Below are 26,081 nucleotides of genomic sequence, written 5' to 3'. Positions count from 1 at the left end.
GGGAGCCATTGGCTATATCCAAGCAGGATGATAAAATTCCAGGTAGTCCTGACTGAGCAGGATGATGTCACATTAAAAACAACTAACCTTTTGAATCCAGCTTTGTTCCTAGGTACCTCAACTGAAGAAGGCCCGTTAGAGCATGACTGTGTAGAAGTAATAGAGTACACCTATTCAGCAAGAGAAGACTTGAAAGACATCCCACTAGAGCAGCCGGAGTGGGAGCTATTTACAGATGGGAGCAGCTTCGTGGAAAACGGAACCAGATACGCTGGATATGCGGTAACAACAGTCAGCACAGTAGTAGAAGCAAAGGCATTACCACCAAATACATCTGCCCAGAAGGCAGAACTGGTTGCTCTAACCAGAGCACTAGAATTAAGTGAAGGGAAAAAGGTAAATATATGGACTGACTCAAAATATGCCTTTGGGGTGGTGCATGTACACGGAGCACTGTGGAAAGAAAGGGGATTATTGTCTTCTCGAGGTACACACATTGAACACCAAGATGCAGTCCTGCAATTGATAAAAGCAGTACAAAAACCTGAACAAGTGGCAATTATACATTGTAAAGCACACCAGTCAGGAAACTCCAAAATCTGTGAAGGAAATGAAAAGGCAGACTGGGCAGCCCGACAGGTTGCTCGAGAGGTGCAAACAACAATGGCATTGATACCTTCAAAGCTCAATGTATCCCAATTTAATTTGCCTCCAAAACCAAGATATTCAGTAGAAGATGAGAGACTGGCACGTTTACTAAATGCACAAAAGAACTCGGAAGGATGGTATTTGACTGCACAAGGACAAATAGTGGTACCCCCCTTTAATAATGAGAAAAGTTCTACAAATTAAACATAACAAATGTCATTGGGGTGCAGAGGCATTGGTAAAATTGCTAAAGCAGAGTTTAATTTCAGTACGGATGTTAACAATGGCAAAATCAGTCATGTCAAAATGTGATATCTGCTTGAAAAACAACCCAGTGGCTAGGCGACAGGCACAGCTAGGAAGAATTCGGATAGGAATAGAGCCAGGAGATTATTGGCAGGTAGATTTTGTAGAATTGCCAAGAACTCAAGGATACAAATACCTGTTAGTAGGGGTTGACACATTTTCTGGATGGCCACAAGCCCTTCCCTGTCGCACAAACCAAGCAAAAGAAACAGTTAAGTGGTTACTACAGGAGATTATTCCCAGGTTCGGGGTACCCCTGGGGGTATCATCAAATAGGGGGCCCCATTTCATAGCTACAGTAGTAAAAGAAGTAAGTAGATTGCTGGGGATAACTTGGGACCTCCACACACCGTGGAGACCCCAGTCAAGTGGACAGGTAGAGAGGATGAATCAGACACTAAAAAGGCAAATCAGCAAAATATGCCAAGAAGCCAAGCTGCAGTGGCCCCAGGCTTTGCCAATAGCATTGTTGAGGATTAGGATAAAACCTAGGAACGGGATGTCAGTCAGTCCTTATGAGATATTGTATGGGAAACCATATGAATCTCCTGAGCCTAACCGTAATGTACACGTCACAGGAAAACAGGAAGTGTATAATCATGTTCTGTCTCTTGGGAAAACTTTAGCTCGGCTCCGGAGCATCCTCGTGTGGAATAGACCAATAACTCTCGAGAACCCAGTTCATAACATACTTCCAAGAGACGAGGTGTACATTAAAAACTGGAACAAAGAACCGCTGAAAGAAAAGTGGAGTGGACCCTATCAGGTACTGCTGACCACCTTTACAGCAGTGAACGTAGCCGGCGTGGACCCCTGGATTCACTATACCCGAGTGAAGAAAGTCCATCCTGGATCACAGACTGTGTAAACTGTGGAACCAAGACTGCAGATAAGATGTGTTTAATTACTTTGAGAATGCTATTAGTAATTGTGCTAATGTTATGGTCATAAATGTCTTTGAGATGTGGGATGCAAAAAGATCAACTAACCACTCTTCATTCTAGAATGAAGAGAGAGGCAGAAACACAAGTGATAAAAATTTCTAACGCAGTTCGAGCTGAGAATGTAATGATTGGATTAGTCAAAGATTTTGCCAAAATACAAAACACCAGTAGAATAACTGCCTGTCTGCCAATACCTAAGGCAGCAGGAGATGCAGTAAATTGGGGAATCATAACATCAAAACTAACTGAAATACAAAAGAACAAAACAATTGCATGCAAACAGGTACTCGAGTTGAGACAGGTGGTCAAGGAAACTTGGGAGAAAGTAGGAACATGGATGAGACCTATGAGCCAGAAAGACTGTATTCTAAGTGATGGCATGCTAGAAATCCCTATGGGACAGTTGGGAGGCATCACACAATGGCAGTGCTATTTGCCACACTATAAAAAGATCATAGAAAATGTTGCAGAAACTACCCTGGTATGGAAGTGTGAGGCCGAGGATCAGAAAGATCAGATAGAGCCTTGGGACAGTGCGTGGTTTGTGAGTATATTTCAAAAATTCCAATATATGGCAAACACCCCTTGGTGTATTAAGTGGGAAGGTTCTGAGAGTGAAACAGATCCAGCAGTAACATACACTGCCACGAGTAGCAGAACGTGGGCAGACAAAGTAAATTGGTGGGCATGCAATAAAACTTATGACTGCACTTCTGATAATGCAGAGATAAAACAGATGCCACCCCTGGCAATAGCCCTACAAATTGGTTGTGCTTGCAGAGGGATCAAACATAAACAAAGCAAAATGAATTATAAAGTGATTATAGGATGTACCAGGAGTACATATAAAAGTCCAGGACAATTTGTATGGGCAACAAGCGATGGTACCTGGACAACACATCTGCCTGTAGATGGGAAAGTAAAGGAAATTACTTTGGGCCTCCCAACCTTATGTCTAATTTGGAAAAAGTCCCCATTTAATGCAAAACATGAACTTCTGCAGATAAGAGCAAGACGAGAAGTTCTAGACAACAAAAATCCAGATGACACTTGGCAAGAACCCTCTAGTGGAGTGAAATTTGAGTGGGCCCTAGAGTCTTTGCTTGGTCCTATAGCAAACTCAGAATAGAGAGATGCTGTACAAACTTACAGGTCAGGTAGATAGACTAGCAAGAATCACCCGGGAAGGATTTAAAGAATTAAACGTACAATTACAAGCCACCACAAAAATGACTTTGCAAAATCGATTAGCCTTAGATTTGTTACTCCTGAAGGAGCATGGAGTATGTGGATTTTTAAAGGGACGAGTTGATCATTGCTGCGTTCACATCCCAAATGTAACTGCAGATGTAGAATATGACATCAGTCAGTTGAAACAAATAGAGCATGAGGCACAAGAAGAGCAAAAGGATTTGACTACAAGCTGGTTAGGAAAAATCTTTAAAGAGTTAGGGTGGAATGTGAGTTCATGGATTAAATCTATCATTGAGAGTGTGATAATCTTACTAATTGTATTCTTAGCAATTTGGTTAGTTTAAGCATTTTAAGGAGAGAAATACAGAAGAAAACGTCCTGGAACCAGAAAATAATAAAGGCACTGACATGAGATCCACGCCCACTATCTTCTGGTTCTCCAGCCCGTGATAGCATCCACGACAACTTTTACATCAACCCTGGATTTGAAGAACATCAAACATAAATTGAGAAGTAAAGGACTGTATCAAGTGAAAACATTTATACCTATAGTGAAGTGAAAATGCTTTCAAAGGGGGGATAATGATAGTGGCGCCCTGGAAAATGCTAAGATAAAACTCTGAAATGTTAAGCCTTGTGTTTTACCTGCGTAAGTAGTATAATTGCTAGCTGAAATGATTGTTTAGTGATTAAAATAATCATTGTATAATCATAAGAAGAACACTGAGAAACTGTATGTTCCTAGTCTAAGGTGGCCATGCTTGGCTGAAATCTATGTATACTATAGAACAATGTAAGTTTAATAATTAACATGAAAGTTATATAACGATAGAATATAAAAGCATATCCATCCCGAACCTATGTCGGAGTCAGATTTGGGTCTTTACCCCTGACACCCAGAGCTCTTCAATAAAAGCACCTGCATATAATAATTTCTTGTGATTATGTGTTCCTGAACGCTAACAGAATGACTGTATGTGTGTTATATCTGTTTGCCACAGTTCACAACTGTTCGACCCCTTTGAGTTTGCTCTCACGCTTATTGTAGGGAGTGCATGTTGTTGGCAATTTGGGCATGTGTCTACAATCGCTTTGGCCTGTCCTCGAGTGATGTGAAACTGACAAACCAGGCCAGGTGCATTTTGGTGGAAAAGCTGGTGGCTGATTTTTGCCTGTTCAAAAACATTTGGGAGAGTGGCCATCTCTGCAGGCGCAGCGAGAGCATCTGCCCTTCTGTTGCCTTAAGCGATAAACCCTGGCAAGTTGGTGTGTGACCTGACGTGCATCACATAAAATGGTTGCTCTCGGTGGGTGACTAACTTTACAAGTTTTGAGAGTAATTCGAAAAGTGTGATGTTAGACACTTCTTGCAGTATTGCTTGATCTGCCCTGGATACTACTCCTGCCACATATGCAGAATCTGTAATCAAATTGAATGGTTCTGAGAACTTTTCAAAGGCCCTAACAACTGCAGCCAACTCAGCAACTTGAGGTGAACCTTCCACCTCAGCAATGTCCGTCTCCCACTGCTGGGTTTGAGGATCTTTCCAAGTCATAACGGACTTGTGGGATCTCCCAGATGTGTCTGTAAAGATGGTCAGAGCTTTTTTTAAAGGTCTCCTACTTTGAACACTTCCTAATTTCAGAATAAATTGAACTTTTGGTTCGAAAATTTTGTGGGCAGGCCAATGGATAGAAATTTGTCCTGAGAAGGAATCCAGAGCAAACTGCAACACTTCATTTTCCTGAAGCAAATGTTCCAACATTTTCTTAGTAATTTGGCCCGATTTTAACTCAATTGGAATGTGAATGCACTCAAAGGCCCATCCTGCCAGCTCTTTGATCCGGGTCCTAGCTTTCCGGATCAGTTCTGCTACCAGCTCTTGAGGCTTTGTCATTCTCTTGGACCTTTTGGTGACTGAGGAAAACCCACTCTATGATCAAGAGAGGGTCCCTCTGGTCCCCGCCCTTTAAGGTGTTTCCTTTGCTTTAGGTGTTTGTTTCTGCTCCCACTGGAAAATGATTCCATGGACGTGTAGCGACTTACCTGAGATGATAAATTTGAATGACAGGTCAGGCCGACATCGGTCGGCCTGTCTTGTGGACATTGCTGTCTGAACTTTTTCTAGAGCTTTCTGTGCCTCTAAGGTAATAGCCCTAGGAAAACTCCGGTCCTCTCCCCCTTTCAATAAATCAAAGAGGGGGGCAAGGTCTTTGTTGGCCAGACTTAGCCAGGGCCTTACCTGTGGAAGGGGCTAACAGCAGGCCTGTTAGCTAAAGGAGCGAGAAGAAGCTGAGAAGCAAGAAGAAGCTGATAAGGAGCTCTCTCCAAGGCTGTAACCAAGGAGACCAAGAGAAGTGAGGAATTGAAGAAAGATGAGAACTTTGCAGCTGGACAAAGTATTTTTAGAAAATTAGTTGAAATCACTGTAACTTTTCACAAATAGTGTTATGTTGATTTATTGTGGCCAATAGTTAGGGTAGAAGAAGCATAAATAATTGGAAAGTATATAAAAGGTCAGCCATGTTCAATAATAAAGAGCTGCCATCTAAGACTGCTTGTGGTCTCTGCTTTGTGTCGTGACCGCCTCGACAGTGACAAAAGCATACAAACAGAAGGCTACAAACAATGAATAATGAAAACTCGTGACTGCTTCCGGAATCCTGACACAGGTGGACAGCGATTGGTCATTAAGTTAAAACAATTCACATATTGGATAAAGAATCTCCATGCCACATTCCAAAGTATCAAAACAGCAGAGAAGAAATCAGATAATTCTCTGAGGCTTCTCAGCTTCCCAGGAGAAAAAAATCCTGGTGAAGGGATTTTTCATAAAATATGACAGTGACACTTTGCCTTGCATCTTAATACATAATCAACCAATCAATACTTTTACTATTACCTACAGCCTATCATAACTACTATCATTACTATATTATGGTCAATACTATCCAATCACATAAGTTAGTATGTTACAGTTCAAGCTTAAAGTTGGTTTTCAGTTTTCGTGCAGTGGAAAATTCTTAAACCTTTTTTGCTACTTGCCACATCGACATGTCTTGTTTGCCTGTGGTATCTTTCTGCTTGGTAAAAGATCTTTTTGTTTGTGATCAGCTTATCCTTTGCTCTAAGTCATAAAATCTCTTTTCAACCCAACATAACCTTTGCTTTCTTAGTTGTCCAGTAAGACTGGCTCAGCAATTCTCAATTTACATATCAATTATTCTTCTATATCAAAACTTGCTTCCATCTCTATTTCGTTCTCAGGTTCTACATTCAGAGATCTTTCTGCCAAGCATACATATCTGTTAAACTTTCTTGTCAAACTTTCATCCTTCCCAACAGGCAGCGGCTTTATTGAGGCAGCCAGCACCCCAAAACCCACTCTTGCTTTCAAGTTCTTAATAATGACTGATCAGGCCTATTACAACATTAATTATTTATTTGAATAGGCCAAGGAAACAGACATAAGACTTAAACTGATTCTTTACTACACAGGATAACACAAAAGAACTACTAGTAGATTAAAAATACAGTGCATGATAATAATAGTAATAAAGGTACCTTATGCTAGTATAGATAAGGAGTCAATGTCACTTACCAACAAATGACAGCAGCGTGCAGAGAATCTCCCAGTTTCTCTCAATCCCAGGGAAGTAACTCAATGCCAACATCTCAGCATCAAGGAGAACCCTCTACACACTCAGAGAGTGTCTAAGAGATTTCTAATTTCATGAAAATCATAGTGGTCTTTTATCGTTGTAAAAATGCTTGTGTTCTGCAATCACTAATTTTAGGTTTTCCTTTCTCACCATTCAAGCCAGGATGTGTATTGCTGGCTAAGGAGGTTCTCAGCCAAGATTATTCATCACATGACAAATCATTCTGGCCTAACCTAGACATATGTTATGGGGAGATAAGCTTTTGCTTTATGAGGGGTGAAAGGTCCTGCCACACACCCCAGCAATAGAAATGGGTTCTGCCCCCACATGTCCTGATGGCATTAGAGTATGCTGCGCATCAGTGTCAACCAAAGCTTCGTTTTTCTGTGGTTCTGATGTGCCAGGCCATCAGATCCACACAGTCCAAAAGATCCAATTTTCCCTGGCCTCTACCTGGCTAAAGGCAGGGTCCCTGTAGTACTGGCTACCATTCACTCCCTGGGTGTACAATCTGGAGGTTCCTTCAAGGGGATCAGACATATCATCCTTCCTTTTGTTATACCTGGTGTCTCAATCATGGGAAGCTGAGTCTACCTTCACTTTAGCAGAACTCCCTTGGTTAGTGTTTTCCTCATTGAGTTGACGTACCCATGCTGCCAGGACAGAAGTGGGTTTTCCATGACACCATTTCATATCTTCCTCCTGCTCACACAGGAAGAACCACAGGTCAGCTCGTGGGGTGTACCCCTGCTCCCTAGCTGGGGGACATTTGGCTCTGACATGGGGGCCTGTGGTTCACACTGATGCCACATGGGAACTGTTCTCCCTCATCTCCTCCATCTCCTTTCCTCTCTCATCTTTTCTTTGAGACTTACCCACAGCAAAGACATGAGCCTACATTGGACCATGGACCATGCTCTCATAATTCCTGAGTTTGCTGGCTACAAACCCCACTTTGTCTCAGTTGTCCTCGACATTTATTGTTGTAATGAAGCTGAAGTATTGGGATAGCCCTAGGTGTGCCAGGTTCTCCAACATTTGCGCTGTGCACCTGACCTTGTCAGGGTCATTCTCACTTTGTCTGTCCCTTCCAAAAAGTATCTCTAATTCCGCCATTTCTCTCATGCATTGGATCCCTTCCTCAATGGTCTTCCAGGACAATCTATGATGGTGCTCCTGCAGTCTGTCTCTGTGAACAAACCTGTCTCTTACACTCATTAAAAGTTGCTCCCAGAGAGGAAGGGGCCCTGGCTCCCTCACAAACACCTGATCAATGCCCACATCCTGGGTCAATGATACCAAACACCTTGCTTCAGCACTATCCAGTTGGACGCTTGTACCCATAAGGTCTCAAACTCGAGTCAGCCAAGTTGCATAAGCCTCGTACCCCTGGTGCACAATGTCGTTTCACAGATTGTGGAAAATGTCATGCGACAGGGACTCAGTGATGATTTCAAGCTCTGGCTCCTTCACTGGTTGTGAGGGGCCTGGTACCTCATCGTCATTAACTGGGCGTACGGATTTGGCTTTATACTTCTCTGCACAGGGGCGATTGTTGCTGGCTGTGGCTGCCCTTGTGGTTTAGCTGGAATCTGGATGGTTGTAATGTCTGTTGGTTCTACTGCTGCACCATCAGCCTTTTCCTCTGACTGCAGGTGGTGCTGTAGTGTTAAGACCATGGTGCGGTAAGCGTTAGCCAAGGTCCACAACACATTGCAGTGAGTTGGACATCTCTGGAATTTACAGAACAATGTTCTTTCAAGCACTCAGCAGTCTTACTGGGAATCTGCATTTTGCGAGGGGGAAGCTTCCAAATGACTGGGGGAGAGTTTCCTTCAGCACTCAGACTATCTCCTCCCATACCCCCATCCAATCCGAGTGATTAATTTCTAAGGTGGAGTATTGGGCAGTGATAGGCTATTGGGTAGTGTCCCCAGCCCTTGTGGCATGCTCCTGGGAAGCATCCCTAGTCTCTGGGGTACATGTCAGCATAGTTGTCCAAGGCAACCTCACTCTGTCTGTAAATACCGAATGGACTGCACTGAATAAACATATCAGCAACACCAGCTATTGTACAATATTTTTAGCATCTAGAGAAAATTTAAACCCTTCAAAAGCTCTTGTGGCAGACTTAAAGAAGTGGGTGAAGGGTTGGGAGGCAGCACCCCCTGCATTCCTTCTCCAAAATAGGTACCATTGTTAATGAACTCCCAAAACTAGGAACTCAAGCTATGATGGTTAGATAGCCACATGTACACATGCCAAAAGAGGTTAACAAGCATTAAATCCCTTACCCTCTTGATCCATTCTATAAACTTAATAGCATTCCCAGTGGTCTTAGTTGTATAGATATGTTTAGATAGCAATCTGCTGTGGAATCCTCTGAATGCTTCCCCCTCAGGGAAATTATGGAGGCCCTGGGGGGCATCCCCTAAGTTACACCTCACTGGCTCCTTCCCCTGTTCCTATGTTCCTGAGCCACTCCTACCCTATTCCCTGATTGGTCCTCATCTTTGTACTGCCCCGAGACCAGGGTCAGCCCCCGGGCCCCTGGAGAGAAAAAAAGCTGGACCCTGAATGTGTGTGTGTCTGGGACCTGAACATCTCACCACGCAGCTGAATTAAACATCTGTGGATATTATGCAAAGGTCCTTTTTACTTCTTTACCTTGGACTTTACTAGCAGCAATTCAAGCTGCTACAGGAAATCCCCAGGGCATTGCCTTGGAAAGACCTACCATAGAGTTCTCCCCACCTAGGCGGACAGAAAGGACTCCCCCATGGAGCCTTCCATCCACTCCTGTTCCCTTCTCCATACATCCCAAATTCTAGTGGTTTCTCCTTTCCCTGTTTCCTCATTGGTTGTGGTATCCCTGGTGGCCGGCTCTGTCTTGCCTGTATGCTAATGTCCTTTTCCCTGCCCTTTGTACCACCCCTGTGCCCTCCCATACTTAACCTTGTGCAGACCACATGGCCTCGTCTATTGTCCCCGAAGGGAAATATTGTTCCCGATTTCCCTTCGGCGTGCTGCAATAAACTTTTACTGGAACAAAATCATACAAAAGGCCCTTCTGCCTCTCTTTGCTGAGCTAGCCATGGTAAGTATGGTCTGTGGACTTGCCTGCTTTTCCTGAATGCTTACCCAAGTGGCTTTTCCATAGGAGATGCTTATTGGGAAATAGGTAGCAGCATCCACCATCTAAACCCCACGCTGCTACAAAAGCCCCCTGACCGTGGGGCTTTCTGTTAGCCCTTTGAAAGTATCTCTACTGGCCAGCCACTGGATTTTAAATCACAGTCAAGTGCTCCAGTTCCCTGAGAGGAAAAAACCCAATTTTCTGGGGAATTTCTCAGGGGCCAACCGACAACCCTCAAAGGCTCAAGGGCCGGTCGTCACAGCGAGGCTCCTCTGAGATTTTTCTTTTGACCCACTGGTGTGGTGAGTATACTCTAGTGACGATCACCCTTTTTTTTTTTCCCTCTTTTTATCTCGTAGGAGGGAGAGGGCTCGATGGGTATGGGGTTCGGCTGTTTGTCTCTGCTCCCACACACACTTAGGATGGTTCTTGCACGCTGGGCTTCAAAAGATGAGTCTGGACGCTAGGTTTTTTCGGTCTTCAGAATTGTTTATTATTTCTTATCTAAAAAGTCCTTTCTCTGCCTGAAGGATCTGACCAGCACGGCAGCCAAAGGCACTCTGCCCACCCTCAAGGCGGTCACATCTTTTATAACAAAAACTACGTATATCATATTTACCTTTTGTCCCCAATACCTATCACCCTCGTCACCAAGTACACCCTCACCCTAGACCAATCCCCAAATGCCAACACCGCTCCAGAAGATGGAAGACAGGAAGAAGAAAGAAGAGCCTGGTGGCACGCCCTGATTCCTCCATCTTGTCTCTACAACCCCCCCGTACTAAAACCCCAAAATTTGTGATTCACCCTATAATGATGTCTTCCCTTCACCATTTACACCCGAGTGATTCTCACAGGTTCCATTTCTTCATACATCGGTGGCACATCCCTAGATGGATCAAAATCAAGCCACCAAGTGCTTTTGGCAACATTCCAAGACTCCCGAGCCCCCAAGGGTTCTCTCGGTAGCTCTGGACATCGGGAGTGATGTGCTGAGCTCCCACAGATGGGTTCTAATCTAACCACCGAGCAGAAAGAAGTTTATTCCCAAGTTTCTAATACCCTTCTTAAAAATAATGTTAGGTTCTCTAAGGGGGATTTAAAGGTTCTTTTTCGTTGGATTTTCAAGTATTTTCCAGGTGTTTCATGTGAGTTAGTTTTGTCTGTTGAGTTTTGGGATAAGGTTGGGAAAAAGTTATATCATCTGCAAACTGAAGGGGATTTTGGGGTTGGGAAATTCTATCCACTTTTTCATTCTATCTATGTGGTGACTGAGCATTTGGGAGAGGGTTCTGAGAATATTAGAAGTTCTGTACCCTAGTTATCACCCCAGCTATCATGTTCCTACCCCCCTGTTCCTGTGCTCTCATCCCCTTGGGACAAGTCTGGAGATGGAAACTGCCTAAAAAAATGTGCAGGAGAGCCACCTGCCTTCTGCCACCTCCAGCCCTTTCCTGTCCCTTTTCCAGGCTGGTACTGGCCATGCCAGCCTGGGTTCCAACCCAACCCTTTTCCCAATACCCCTTTACCCTGGACTTCCATTCACGTCTATAGGACAAGATGGCGCCGGCAACATGGCCGGATAAGCCATTTTGAATTATTTGGTCCAAAATATTCCCAACTTAGTTACTCAAAATGGCGTCTGGGATCCTCCTCCTTCCTTCCCTTGCCTTCCCCCCCACCTCCAAGCCCTGCCCCCCCAGCAGGTGCCACCTCTGCGTTGGACATTCCCGCTGAGGCAGGTGTTGCCCCCATTGCCACCCCCCCCCGCCGGCTTTCCCCGCCCTGCGATCGCCCTTCCTCCCATCACCGCCTTTGTGCTGGAGCTCCCCGCCCCCATGTCGAGTTTCCCCATTCCCAAGGTTGCCTTTCCTCCCACGTCTGCCCCTCCTCCCATCCCCACCCCTCTGTCAGGTACCCCTACCCCTGCTCCTCAGCCCACCCCACCCACACCTGACTCAGCTCCCGTGCCGGGCATCCCTGCCGTGCCTGCTGCGGTTCCCGCGTTCTGTCCCCTCCCCTTCCCTCCCCTCACTGGCCGCTGTCACTCAAAGCCCCCATCTCCCCACAGGAGCGGCTGTGCCTGATGCTGCTGTGCTGGCTGTGGCCGCGCACTTTCGGAGGTTGCCACGCCCCCCTCCTTCCCATCAGTGGCGGCTGTGGTCTCCGCGGTCATCACACCCCCCCTCTTCCCCTTAGCTGCACCATCCCACTTCTCCTCAACAGCGGCCACGGGCCCTGCGGTAGGTTCCTTTCCCACCCCGGCTTGCCTGCCCCTGTTGCCTCTGCACCCCCCCTTTCCCCAGGCCCAGTCCACCTTGCAGTCTGTCTGCTTGTACAAACAGTGGTGGCACCGGTTCCTACGGTGGAGGCACCTGGTCCTCTTGCCGCAGCACCAGGTTTCCCTGTCGTGGCACCAAGCTTCCCTACCATTGCAGCTTCCGTGCTGAATTTCCCCGCCTGCACTAGCCATCCTAGCCACGAGGACTCCGCTCCCGGGAGCCTTCCCCCCTGTCCCCCACGCGGATTCCCCACCGGGTCTCCCTCCCGCCCTGCCGGGTCTGCTTTCGCTTCCCCCCCCCCCCCCCCAGTGAATCCCACGTCTGCTCCCCCAGGCTCCAAGCACCGAAACATGCACCCCAGTCTAAGCTCTTGTGCTTCTAATAGCAGATCTCCCTCCTCTCCAAAGGAGGACAGTGATTCCTCAGACTGAGACTGAATCTCAGGATCACTGGGCAAAAGTTCAATGGGAAGTAGCTCTCGATTGTAATTGAGATTTTGCTCAAAAATTACAAGTCCTAGCAGCCCCAGTTATATACAAAAGAGGAAGAATCCCTAACTGGGAATCTATTCCATATGGTGAACTTAAAGAATTATGCAAGCCATCCAAAGACTATGGATGAAAATCTCCATATTTAACGAATCTATTACAAGCAACTTTCTCAGCTCATGTGCTCATCCCCCATGATCTTCGGCATGTTATGTCCCTCCTCCTATCACCCACAGAGCTTCTTCTGTGGGACTCAATTTGGAAAAAACAACTAAAAGCATTATCAAAAATTACAAAAGTGAGGATGGGTGAGCTCATTTTACAGTAGCGCACCTGAGCGGGGAAGGACCATATGAAAAACCACAGGAGCAAGCCCTAAATCTACCCAGAGCTGTTTGAGATGACAGTAAAAATGCTACCCAGAATGCTTTATTCCAAACACCTGATGGTACCACCCCACAACAAAGTTTCGCTGACATTTGTCAGAGCATTGATGAGACATTTATTAAATTCATAGACAGACTAAAATACACTCTTGATAAGCAAATCAATTGCCCAAGGGCTAGAGAAGGGCTGCTCAATAAACTAGCAGTGTTCAATGCGAATGAGGATTGCAAGAAAATTTTAAGAGCACTCCCTCCAGACCCTGAATCCACCATCCAACAAATGATGGAAGCCTGTACCCATCTCAAAATTACAGGACATATGGTAGCTCTGGCAGTCAGCAAAGGAGCAGCTGATGCCTTTGTGGCAAAGAATAAACAAAATGTCAGATGCTTTAGGTGTGATGAACTGGGCCACCTCAAGGTGGAATGTGATAAAGACTTTTTACAAACACCCCTCCACTGGTTGTCCCTCTGCTGTATGCCTGGACTGTAAAGAACATTTTAAACATTGTCCCCAGTTTCAATATCACCAGCAGATTCAGCATCATCCGTCTTACCAGAAACACCAGGGAAACTTCCAGCGGAGTACAGGGCAGTCCTGTGCCACGACACCAAATGCCAAGTCATTCCGTCCCTCCTTCCCCTCCATCTCGGAAAGTCAAGGCACCGAGAGACTGTCTATGACGACGAGAAAGAGCACCAACTCTCTGAGATTTACCAATACATTAAGGCAAGGACATGACGCACGCTGGTAAGTGCCCTTTCCATCCAGTTTGATGATGAGGCAAGCTACCAAATTCCAGCTGGTGAATTCAGACCTTCTGATGGACCAAGGGACATTTTAATCCTAGGGGACTCTATTAATGGACCAGACAGTCTACAAATACTACCAGAAGTCCAAACTGTGGGACCGGGGGATGAGACTACTGTTACTATCCTGTGTGTAGTCCCACCTTGGTTTTTGTCTATGGGCAAACCCATTGCCCAAGGTTTTTTCCTACTCACCTGGACTGACATTTTGCTGGAAAACCCTGTGTTTTTTTGGGCAGAGATTGTGGGTCAAGACAGACCTATTATAGAGTGTGGCTTGTTTAACAAGGGGGACAAAGTTTATCTTCCAGAACTAGCAGATACCAGAGCAGACAGGACCATCATTGCCCGTTCCGAGTGGCCACAGGGCTGGGAACTAGTGCCAGCCAATGGAGTCATCTCTGGGATTGAAGGAGCTGCCCCCTCTATGCAGAGCAAACAGGCAATCCTTATTCAAGGACCTGAGGGTCAGGTAGGCACAGTAAGACCTTTAATAGTAAGGGCCCCTATCGTCTTATGGGGCAGGGACCTATTGTCTCGATGGGGAGCAAGGCTGGAAATCTCCTCACCACTGTGGGATTTCTAGCTGGGGCCAGTGTGGAGCACTCTACCACACCACTCAAGTGGAAAACTGATGAACCAGTGTGGATTGATCAGTGGCCCCTCTCAGAAGTAAAGGGCGCTCAAATCAATTGTGCAGGAGCAGTTGTCCAAGGGCCACATAGTACTGTCCACAAGCCCTTGGAAGACCCCTGCCTTTGTCATCCGTAGACCAGGCAAAGAGAAGTGGAGGCTCCTGCAAGACCTCAGGAAGGTCAATGAGGTCATTGAGGACATAGGCCTTCTGCAGCCCAGCCTACCCTCACCCTCAATGCTGCTGAGAGATTGGAAATTGGCAGTCACTGATATCAGAGACTGCTTTTTTAATATCTCTCTCCATCCCAGAGATGCCCCAAGATTTGCATTTTCTGTACCATCAATTAATAGACAAGCCCCTCTAAAAAGCTATCAATATGAAATTCTTCCTCACGGGATGAAAAACTCGCTAGCTATCTGTTGATTGCACTGTGCTAGAGATGATTGCTGGGGATATTTCTCCTCAGAGACACCTTTAGCTCACAGGCAGTTGCAGGCAGGCACTCGGAATAGACCCATACGAAGTAGAAACTCAGTTTACCTCTAGTGGAAAAAGTTCAGGCGATGGTGAAGAGAAAAAGAGCGGGTTCTGCCGGAGAGTTAAATCCAGAGTTTATTCCAAGGTGACACAGTTCTGAATCTCAGTACAGTTCCGACAGACCCCGACCGCATGGTTCCAGCACCTTTTAAACTCACAGGGAGTTGGGAGGGAGAGGATAGGTGAGCCACCAACCAGGTGGGAGGGGGAGGGTTTCGGGGGACAATGACACCTGGACAGGCCAATGACTCCAGGTCTGAAAAGCATCTTTTGAACTTCTGCCAATCACACGATGCTCTAGCTGGAATGTGGAACTTGACAGACAGCAATTAGGAAGAGGGTGGGGGGGGGGCCAAGGAGGAAGCAGAGCTTCACACCACAACAGCTATCTGCCAAACGTTTGCTGTCCACATTCTCTCACCCATTCGAGAAAAATTCCCTTATACCATAATTTTTCACTGCATGGATGATATCCTAATATGCACTGAGACTGACTATTATTTGGAGATTGTTCTGAAAAAGACTATTCAGGCCATCAAAGGAGCAGGATTTGAAATTGCTACTGAAAATATTCAGTGCACCTGCCCATGGACCTACCTTGGACTCCGAATCAGAGAAAGGACCATTGTACCCCAGAAGCTCACCATCAAGGACAACCTGAGAACCCTGTTGGACCTTCATCAACTATGTGGGAGAATAAACTGGGTTAGTCCACTGCTAGGCATCATGACCAAGGACCTCGCACTCCTTTTCAACCTCTTGAGAGGCTCTGATGACCTCGACTCCCCACGAACCATCACATCGGAGGCCCATGAAGTGATCCAGAATGTATCAGAAGCATTGTCCACAAGACAAGCCCACTGCACTGATCCTATCCTGCGTTTCCAATTTGCCATCTTGGGTAAGTCACCCAAGTTTTATGGGCTCATTTTCCAGTGGGACCCCACTCTGAAGGATCAGCTTTTAATCATAGAGTGGGTGTTCCAATCACACAAACCAAATTAGACCATCACAACACCTCAGGAGCTTATTGCTCAGCTTATCATAAAAGCCAGAGCTTGCCTCAGGACCCTAGCGGGGTGTGAATTCACATGTATATACCTTCCAGCGACATTAGTCTAAAACCTTTGCTGCAAACCAATGAACATCTCCAGTTCGCTCTTGACAGCTACCCAGGCCAAATCTCCATCCACCTACCAAAACATAAATTATTTAATTATTTAATGCTTGCTCTCTCTACAATAGATTGCCTCGTAGGGGAATGGGGTATGCCAGTGGTGTGTTTTACTCCCCGTTGATCTAGGAACTGTTTGAAACTTCTGGAGGTGTAAGCAGGACCATTATCTGTTTTGATGGCTTGGGGAATGCCTAGGGTAGAAAACGCTAGGAGAAGATGTCAGATGACATCTTTTGTTTTCTCTCCTATGTGGGCTGATGCGAATATAGCAGCAGAGAGTGTATCTATTGACACATGGATATATTTCTGTCTCCCAAAAGGTGCATAGTGTGTAATATCTGTTTGCCACAATTGTAAACTTTCGAGGCCTCGGGGGTTAACCCTGGCCCCCATGGAGGGTAAAGCAAGATCCTGGCAATTGGGGCAGGAGCCCAAAATTGCTCTTGCCTGTTGTCTTGTGATTTTAAACATACGGACAAGGGCTGGCACATTTTGGTGAAAAAACTGATGGCTCAATTTAGCCTGATTAAAAATGTCTGGTAGGGTAGTTTGCACTGCCATGGCTAAAATATCTGCTCTCTGGTTGCCCTCTGTAACTGGTCCTGGGAGGTCAGTGTGTGACCTCACACGCATAATGTGATATAGTTGCTTTTGGTGGGAGAGGAGGTACATTAACTTCAAAAGCAAGCTGTATAAATCGGGTATTGGCATATCCTTTAACAAGGAATGTTCTGCTCTTTCGGCTATTCCAGCAACATAGGCCGTATCAGTAACTAAATTTAAGGGTGGTTTGAATTTCTCAAAGGATTTGACAACAGCTACCAATTCTGCAATTTGTGAGGATCTTTGAACAATCTGAACATCAGACTCCCACTCTTGAGTGTCAGGATTCTTTCATATCATAACTGACTTGTGGAATCTCCCTGAACCATTAGTAAATACAGTCAATGCTGTAGGCGAGACTGGGGGTAGCACGGTCGGGACGGATGGAGACGAGAGATCTCTGAAGCCAAGTCGTGGAACTTGCGGTTTATTGCAAAGGGCGTGGGTACAGGGCCCTGCTGGGAGCTGCCAGCTGCAGCTCGGAGCAGGCCCAAGAGAAGAGAAAGGATGAGAGGGTAATAACGTAAAAAGGCAAGAGCTAAGAGCATAGAAAAGTAAGAGCGCAAGAGTAAAAGCAAGAGAACAAGAGCAAAAGCAAGAGCATAAGAGAGCGAAGTTCTCGTCACAATACAATATATCATCTTCTGTGTTGAATATTTTGATTCTCACTAACCAATCTAGTACAGCATACAAATCTTATAGTATTTACATACAGCCTATAAGAATCACTACATTACTATATTGTGCTACATTTTAAACCCAAAAAACTACTCTTCAGACCCCTTCTGCCAAGCTGGCAGGGTCTGCTCTGACCCTTGGACCTGCCTGCTTGCAGAGGGTATTGTTTCATCAAAAGGGGATTACTTTCAGCCGGCCACACTATTGTTTTCTTGTTGTTCAGTAACTAAGGGATGTCAAAGCTTGCTTTCATTTCAATCTCGCTTATAGTTTCTATATTCTCAAAATCTTTTGCTAGGCAATCATATTTGTAAGGCTTTCTTGTTTCATTTTCCCCAACATATGCCTTTACAGAAGTTTTACTTTTTAATGATTTTGGGACCAAATTAAAACACTCATAAATTATTTATGTTTTGGTAGGTGGATGGAGACCCTACCACAAGCACCAGAGGAACCCTAGGAATTAGAGCTGTTGGGGTTCTTTAAAGCTTATTCCTGTGTCCAAATTCTATATCAACTTCCCGATCAACACTTGACCCGCCTTGAACTTATTATGTCTACTGTTCTAGGGTGACGTTATGATGCTTGTATCCCCATTCGTGTGTTCTGTTTATGCTGGATATTATGTTCTGTGCCTTCAAGACTGGCTCTGAAGAGTGAAAGTTTTGTTTTGGTTTCTTATCAGCCTGCTCCCCCACAGCTGGCGGGACACAGAGACGGGGCAGTATATTGTGCTGCTTTTGCTTTTTGCTTGGCTTTTCACTTTGTTCTTGCTTCTGCTTTGCTCCTGCTTTGCCCTTGCTTTTTGCTTCTGCTCATTAGTTAGTTTAGCTAAGCAGTCCAAATTTTTCTCTGGACTGTTTTACCTTTCCCTTTTTTGGAATTACTAGAACCTGCTCCGGACTGGGACGTGGGAAACACCAAGAGTTTGCACCTTATGGCCTGCAGCAGCTACCCCCTTGCCAGAGGGACTGATAACAATGCGACCACTCCCAAGAGAGACTTTCTGAATTTGTCATCTTTTTCAGAGTGGTGAAAGAGTGTTGTCATCCAGTATTGTTCATTTTGTGTGCTGGGAGGTGTTTTGCCTGTTAAATAAGCAGGTTCTTTCCACTTCTCTCTGAGGAATCTTTCCCAAACCGGTTGGGCGGAGGGGCCATGTGGGTTTGCTTTCTGGAGGGGCCCCCTTTTGGAGGTTTTCTCCCAAATTTGCCCTAAACCAGGACATCTACCCATAGGAAAAATGTAACCCCATTTACCAAAAATTATACCACTCCAATTGGTGCAATTACACCAGTCCCACACTTCATCCTCACTCCACCCCAAAGTGCTGCCCCAGGGAATGTTTTTTATCTCTAGAGATGAAGTATGGGCTGGGATCACCTCACACCTTTAAGGGGGGTCCCTGTAGCCCTGGCCAGCTTGCTACCTTCACCCCAAACATAACTTTACTTCAAAATTGAAAACAAAAAGGGAAATTGGCAAGCTGAAATAAATCATATACTGAATTTGATGAAAATTGGGATAGCCAAGTTCACAAATGGAACAAAGGAAAGAGAGTCACAGTCTCACTATTTTTTACTTGGGTGGTTGCAGCTACAGCTCTAGGTGAGCTTTTTCACATGGAGTGTTGGCTTAGTAAGCAGGTAAACACTACCTCCACTGTACTCAGTGACCTGCTTAGTGACGCTGAGACTACCAGGCATCCAACATGGCAAAACTGAGCAGCAATAGACTTTTTACTGCTTGCCTGTGGACATGGCTGCCAAGACTTTGAAGGGATGTGCTGCCTCAACCTTTCTTCACACTCAGAATCTATCTATGCTGTTGCGTCCTGAATAGCTGCTAATAAAGCCCAGTGTACAGAAACAAAAAGGGCCTTTGCATAGTATCCACAGATGTTTAATTCAGCCACCTGGTAAGATGTTCAGGGTCCCAGAGATAAGGGCCAATCAGGGAATGGGGAGGGAGTGCCTCAGAGACATAAGAATAGGGAAAGGAGTCAGTGGGGTCTTAACAGCTTTCTGAGGGAAGCTCCTTGTGTTTCCATAACCTAGGGGATGCCCCCCAGGGTCTCCACAACTCCCCATTTTGATATTATTAAGAAAGCTTCTCTGAAGGATCAACTGAATCAACACAAAATTACAAAACCAATCAAAAGCGCCCATAAGACAATTTTCAAAATGCTAACAATTCTGAGTTCCCCAATGTCCAAACGCATTTCTCGGAGCATCTTAGACCTGGCAGGAGGGATGGCAAGGTTTTCTTAGCACAGTTTATCAGGAAACTGAGTCAGGAGAAGGTTTCTTCATGGGGGGCTGGTTTTCTGTCTCTTGTGGTAGAGTGGTCGTCTATGATCAACTCTGTACAAGGTAGTGTAGGTGGTGGTGTGCCTGTTGGAAACTCCAAATAGAAATCATTACCTTTTAAGAAAAAGGTGGTTACTTTAGGAAAACTTTCTTTCCCTCCCAATTACCCCCCCTTTGGTATTGAGAAGGACCTCTGGGAAAAGGGATTAATGGAGGGAGGCCTTGGCAGGGGGGAAAAGGAGGTAGGAATTTATGGGAACATAAAAAAGGGGCAATAGGACAATGGAAAGGAAAAGGGGAAAGTGAGAGGGAGGCAGGGAGGCCACAGGACTTGAGGAAGGGTATTAGAAGAAGTGGGACTTATCCAATTGGAAGGTTCTTTCATTATGAAAGTAGACTTTTGGATGCAGGACAGCTCATCGGTGTTCTGTGCTCTTCTTGCTTTTAGGCTGTTGCTGGGGCTTGATGGCTGCTAGTTTTGGGTTCTATTTCCTTGGTAGGTGTGTGGAGGACTTCTATAATGTGGATAATATTTGTCAGGTTTGTAGTTTGGTGCATGTTTACTATCTTGCACTGGAACTCCACCAGGTCCTGTCACAGTGGGTGCCTGGGGGCCTTTTATTCCTTGTATTATATTAAATTCCACAATTTCTCCATCTCCTAGACTGTGGAGGTATTTCCTGGGGTTATTCTTTCTTATAGCATTCTGATGAACAAGCACATCTTCTTTGTTATCATTCTGTGTTATGAAACCGTATCTGTTTTTTACATTGAACCATTTCACTGTCCCCAAAACGTTCATGGCAAGGACTTTTTTACCTTTGCCAGTGGGTTTGTGTTTGTGTTGCTGGCGTTGGATGTGTTGCTGGCACTGGTGCTCATGCTGAGGCACTGCCATCCAAAGTTCGTCCCACTCCCTATGCTGGCAACAGTGCTGGGACCCGGCCCTTTCCCGGGGGTCTGTCTCAGCTGGTTGCCCTGGGCACAGCCGGCACCAGGCTTCTAGTGCAGTGGTGGTGGCGCAGGTCCTGCTGATGGGTGGGGGGGCGGCAGTTTCACTGCAAGGACTGTGGGTCTGAGTCATCTGCCTGCCCACCCAGCGACAGCGGTGCCCTGGACACTCCAGCCCCGCCAGCCCGCCCTTGGCCCCGGTGCAGCAGGCTTCTGCAGGGCGGGCTGGGCAGCGAGTATCGGCCGGCTTGCACTGGCCATGCAGAGTGGCAGCGAGGGGAGACGACTCTGGCCACCCTGCGCCACGTCTCGTGGTGCTATAGCAACCAAGGAAAACACGTCCATTCTTTTGTTTACTGTCCTTTTCAGCACTGCAAAGATGAGGCTTACACATGGGGTTTTTTTCCCCTTGGTTGTAAGGGACTGGTGCAGCTGTAATTTGCCAATCAGGGCCCATGCCTCTGACCCCCCACCCTCATTCCTGGGACCAGGACTGTGGGAACTGTGGGAAGAGGCATGAGGACCAGAGGGCAGAAGGGGAGACCCCATGGCCCCAGCCATGTGGTCTGCGCCATCTTGAGTGCATGAAGGAGACCATGTGGCCGCAGCCATGCGTTGAGAGCCAACTTGATCAACAGGACTAAAGACAGGAGAACCTGGAGGAGTCTTTCCTTGCGACAAGGGAGGGGGTGCAGGGGCACGGAGGGGAACATGGAGGAGGGGTTTTCATCTGGGATTCACCATTTTTTAAATGTTCCTCAAGATTCAGAACGCATTTCATCATCATATTAAATAAAGGATGGAATTCTATCTTAGTTCTTAACTTTTCCCAAACTACTTCTAAAAATTCATGGGTTAGGACTGAGTTCCATGAAATATAAGGAAAATGCTTAAATAACCAGGGTACAAAACACTTCAACTCCCCCTCTGAAAAACAAAAGTTTTCTTGAAGAAAAGACTTTTTAAGGTGGAGGTAAACTTCTTGTTGTGTGTGGGTGAGTGTTGTTTCCATCTTAACCCAGTCTCTTCCCAACACCCAAGAGTAAAAGGTGGAAAGAACTAAAATTTCAAACTCACCACACTGGGGTAAAAAAACCTAAATTCTCTGGGTGGTCTAGTGCATATGTTTTCCAGGAGGAGAGGTCCCTGTTTGGGCACCATTATTCAGGTGCCAGGTTTCTCTCTACCAAGGGACCTAGGGGCCACCCTGGTCTCGGGGCCATACGAAGATAAGGGCAAATCAGGGAATGGGGAGGGAGTGGCTCAGGGACATAGGAACAGGGGAAGGAGACAGTGGTGAATCATGATTTTAAAGGGTTAAGATTTTAGCTGAGGGTTAGAACCAATTCATATTGAAGTTAGATACACCAACGATAAGATAATGATTATTAGATGCTTAAGCTAAAGCTAATTGTTATATTATGAGCTCATTTGTAGAAGGAAGTGGAGCAAGTGAACCATTATAGGAACATATCGCAACCAGTAGAACAATGCCCAGCACCTGGAATCTCTGTCAATCCATCATGAAGCAGGGGACCCTCGATCGTACCAGAGGGTCACAGAGACCTGACGAAGACTTTCCTGACTTCATCCCTGGGACCACTGACCCAATTTGAGACCACCGACCCAATTTGAGAGAAGAATTGTGCACACGTGAAGAACTACTAACCTCATTTTAATACAAAGCAGGGATGGGGGGTGCTGGGGTTATGCATATGTATTATTTTGGGAAATAAATGGAAGGCAAAACTCCTTGTGCAGTGTGGTCACGCATTTCAGGGATGATCCCACCTGTGCCGCCTGCCGATGTAATAAACATACCACTTTCTAACTTTGACTAGTTAGAGAGTCTCTGTGATTTTCAGTTTTAATGATTCATTGGGGTCTTAACAGCTTTCTGAGGGAAGCTTCTTGTGTCTCCCTAACTTAGGGGATGCCCCACAGGGTCTCCACATCACGCAAGCATCTAGAAGCTGAGGGAGCAAGTAAAGGATTAAAGGTTGAGAACTCAAATTGGATCAATGAACTTTTCAGACAGTGGGGGGTGACAGGATGTGTTTCATCTTTTGTTAAAGGAATTTTTTGGTTTGTAATAATTGTTTTTATCATTTTACTTATGTTTCCCTTTTTAGTTAAGTGTCTGCAGAAGTCCATTGGGGAAGTCTTCATAGTAAGAAAAAACAGGGGAGTTGTAGAATCATTTGAACCCCTCAGGGAAATCCCCAGGGCCTCGCTTTGGAAGAATATACCATAGAGTTTCCATCTAGGTTGAAAGAGAAGATTTTCCCATGGAGCCTTGCAACACTATGATCCACCCCAGTTGCTTTCCCCATATGTCCCAAATTCACGTAGTTTCTCCTTTCCCCATTTCCTCATTGGTTTTGGTATCCCTGGTGGCTGGCCCCGTCTTCCCTGCAGGCCAATGCCCTTTGTGCCACCCCCGTGCCCTCAGGCCACTGGCCGCTGATCCCATACTTAACCTTGTACGCACCACATGACTTTATGTCCCTGATTTCCCTTCGGCGTGCTGGAATAAACCTTTGCTAGAATTTATCACACAAAAGGCCCTTCTGCCTCTCTTCACTGAGCTAGCTGTGGTGAGTGTGGTGTCTGGACTTGACTGCTTTGCCTGAATGCTTACCCAAGTGGCTTTTCCACAGGAGATGCTTATTGGGAAATAGGTAGCAGAATCCATCGTCTAAACCCCATGCTGCTACAACCTTGTAGCTACCTCGTCTCCTGTTGTGGCCACCTCCCACAATGCGCGCCCTGCTTCCTCCCAGGGTTCAACAAAAAAGGCAGTCTGTATCTGCCTTGATGCCATTCCTTTTACACCAGATAAGCAAGGCTTGTAGTGCCCGCTTTTTGCAGTTAACACTTTTTCTTTGTAATATTCACAGCAGGATGTCCAATATGGACTCTTCCTCTGCCGATATTTGAGCCCCTATTCCTAAGTTCCAAACTGCTCACCTGGGTGGTGCAGTTATTTAGAAGTGGTGTGGATGTGCAAGCTCCTGCTCTGCCTGCCTCAGCTCTCAGGTTCTTGGTCTGCCTGCCTCAGTTCCCAGGCTCCTGGTCTGCCTGGCTCCACCATCTTACTGCTCTTAGGTCCGCAGTCATCTGCCCAAGTCTCCTCGGGATCATGTTGGGGTCACCAGATGGTAGTGGAGGTATGACTGACACCAAAGAAGGTGTCATCAGCACTTTATTGTTCTTCAATACATCCTTTTATACCCATATCTTACATGCATTACACCTGTGTGCCCTCTGAATCCTTTTGTGATTGGTCAGTACATCCTCGGCACTCCATGTCACATTAACTTCAGTACTGTTCACCTGTCCTGCACAGTTGTAGCCCATTAGGGATGAGGCTTGGGTGCAGACCCACTCTCGATTACCACAAACTGTGGGCCTACACATATCACATCACTGCGATAATTCTTAGCTGCCCTTTCCCATGCCTCCAAATCAATAGTGGAAAATGATACCTTAACCATTAACTTCCCTCCTTCTGGTCTCACTGTCTCTCACAAAAGAGCTTGCAGTACCTGCCTCCTAGTCCTGGATGAAACTGGACTGCCAGGAGGGGAATGGATTTGAGTGGATGTTCCTTCCAAGCCTGTGTCCTCCTCTCTTTTAGGGAATGTCCTAGGGTGATGTTATGATGCTTGTAACCCCAATCGTCTGTTCTGTTTATGCTGGCTGTTATATTATGTGCCTTCAAAACTGGCTCTGACAGTGAAGGTGGGGAGAAGAAGAAGCACGGAGTTTCGTTATCAGCTGACTCTCCCCCACAGTCTGCTGGAACAGAGAACTCCACTGATGTTATCTGGGCACAGATGGGGCAGCACACAGCGCTCCTTTTGCTTTTTGGTTGGTTTAGCTAGCTGATGCAGTCCGAGTTTTCCCTGGACTGTTTTTCTTTCCCTTTTCTTGGAACCATTCGAACTTGCTCCAGACTGGGACCTGGGGAAACACCAAGAGCTCGCACTTTGTAGCCTGCCGGGGCCGACTCTGGGCAGCAGCCTTTCCCAGCGCCGGAGGGACAGATAACAGAGGGACCCCTCCCAGGAGAGATTTTCGGAATTTGTCATCTCTTCAGAGTGGGGAATGAGTTTTGTCATCTGGTATTGTTCATTTTGTGTGCTGGGGAGTGCTTTGACTGTTAAAAAACGAGGTTTTCTTCCATTTCACTCTGAGGAAATTTTTCCCGAACTGGTTGGGGGGAGGGACCGAGTGGGCTTGCTTTCTGGGGGGGGCCCCCTTTTGGAGGTTTTCTCCCAAATTTGCCCTAATCCAGGACAAATTATTGGAGCCCAATGCAGAGCTTGAGAGAGTGGAAAAAACCCTGTTCTAATTGTACTTTGGTTGTAAGTACTCTGTGTTGGCATAGAGCAGTTAGTAGCCATGTTGTTTGAATTCATAATGTCTCTTGGAGTGGAGGCTTGCATGTGTTTCTGGTCCCTAGGTTTTTTTGAGGTCTTGAGACAGAGTAGAAATTTTCCAGGTTCCAGGGTAGAAATCCATTTTGATTTAGGTTAATGTACATCTTTTAGTTAAGCCTTGAATTTGAAATCTTAGCTGTTTAGTCTGACTGCCTGTTCTTGCAAAAGCATTAGCTCAGAGAAACTACTTCAGTGAAGGACAGAGATAAGGGGGGGAGACAGGTCAACTTGGCCTAGGAATTCTTTCTGATAACAAAAGAACTAGGCTAAATGTCACAGGGAAGTCTGTAAAATGAATATGTATGAACCTATTGTGAAATTATATGCATATGTATTTGGAGAGAGAGATAAAAAGGGACCTGGAGATCCCAGAGGTACTCATGCCTTTTAAGGGGAGTAATCCCCGCTTGTGTCCAGCGCTGCAACAAACATACTGGCTTTACAACTTTTACAAAGTTGTGGAGTTTTTGATTTTCTCCGCAAAACATTCTGGCAAGCCAGCCAGGAGATTCCGTCTCTGTCCCCGTAGGGCAGAAGGGATAGAGGGACCTCCTAGGCCCACCCCGGGATCTTCCCAGAGGAGCTCCGCTCATCTCGCTTTGCCTTCTTCGGAGACAGACAAGGACCTGCTGGCATGCGGAGGATTCGGTATGTATTAAGAGGGCCCCCAGGGGATAGGAAGGCTGAATAAGTCACTCAGAGACGTCTGAGTGCTCAGCCTGTGCCTGCAGGCAGACCGGTTGATAGAGCGATTGGGAGGCGGGAGTTCACTGTCTGATAGAGCGGCCGCTAGCAACCCTGGGGGTGGGTTCGAGTGAACTCGTGCTTGTGTGTAGCGTCCGGACACTGTATTGTTGTGTAGTTAATGCATTGTGTGTGTTTGTAAT

At 46.0% G+C, this 26,081-nt stretch overlaps 1 long non-coding RNA gene across 1 annotated transcript; it reads left to right on the top strand.

Moving 5' to 3' along the window:
* Nucleotides 1–667: 667 nt before the first annotated feature.
* LOC132341467 (uncharacterized) lies at nucleotides 668–1,891 on the top strand. The gene is made up of 2 exons (XR_009490225.1): nucleotides 668–785; nucleotides 1,581–1,891. It is a non-coding gene; the product is annotated as an uncharacterized LOC132341467 (long non-coding RNA).
* Nucleotides 1,892–26,081: the final 24,190 nt, after the last annotated feature.

The sequence above is a fragment of the Haemorhous mexicanus genome, chromosome W (assembly GCF_027477595.1).
Source record: "Haemorhous mexicanus isolate bHaeMex1 chromosome W, bHaeMex1.pri, whole genome shotgun sequence".
Classification (NCBI taxonomy): Eukaryota; Metazoa; Chordata; class Aves; order Passeriformes; family Fringillidae; genus Haemorhous; species Haemorhous mexicanus.
This window is presented reverse-complemented; position numbering and strand designations above follow the sequence as displayed.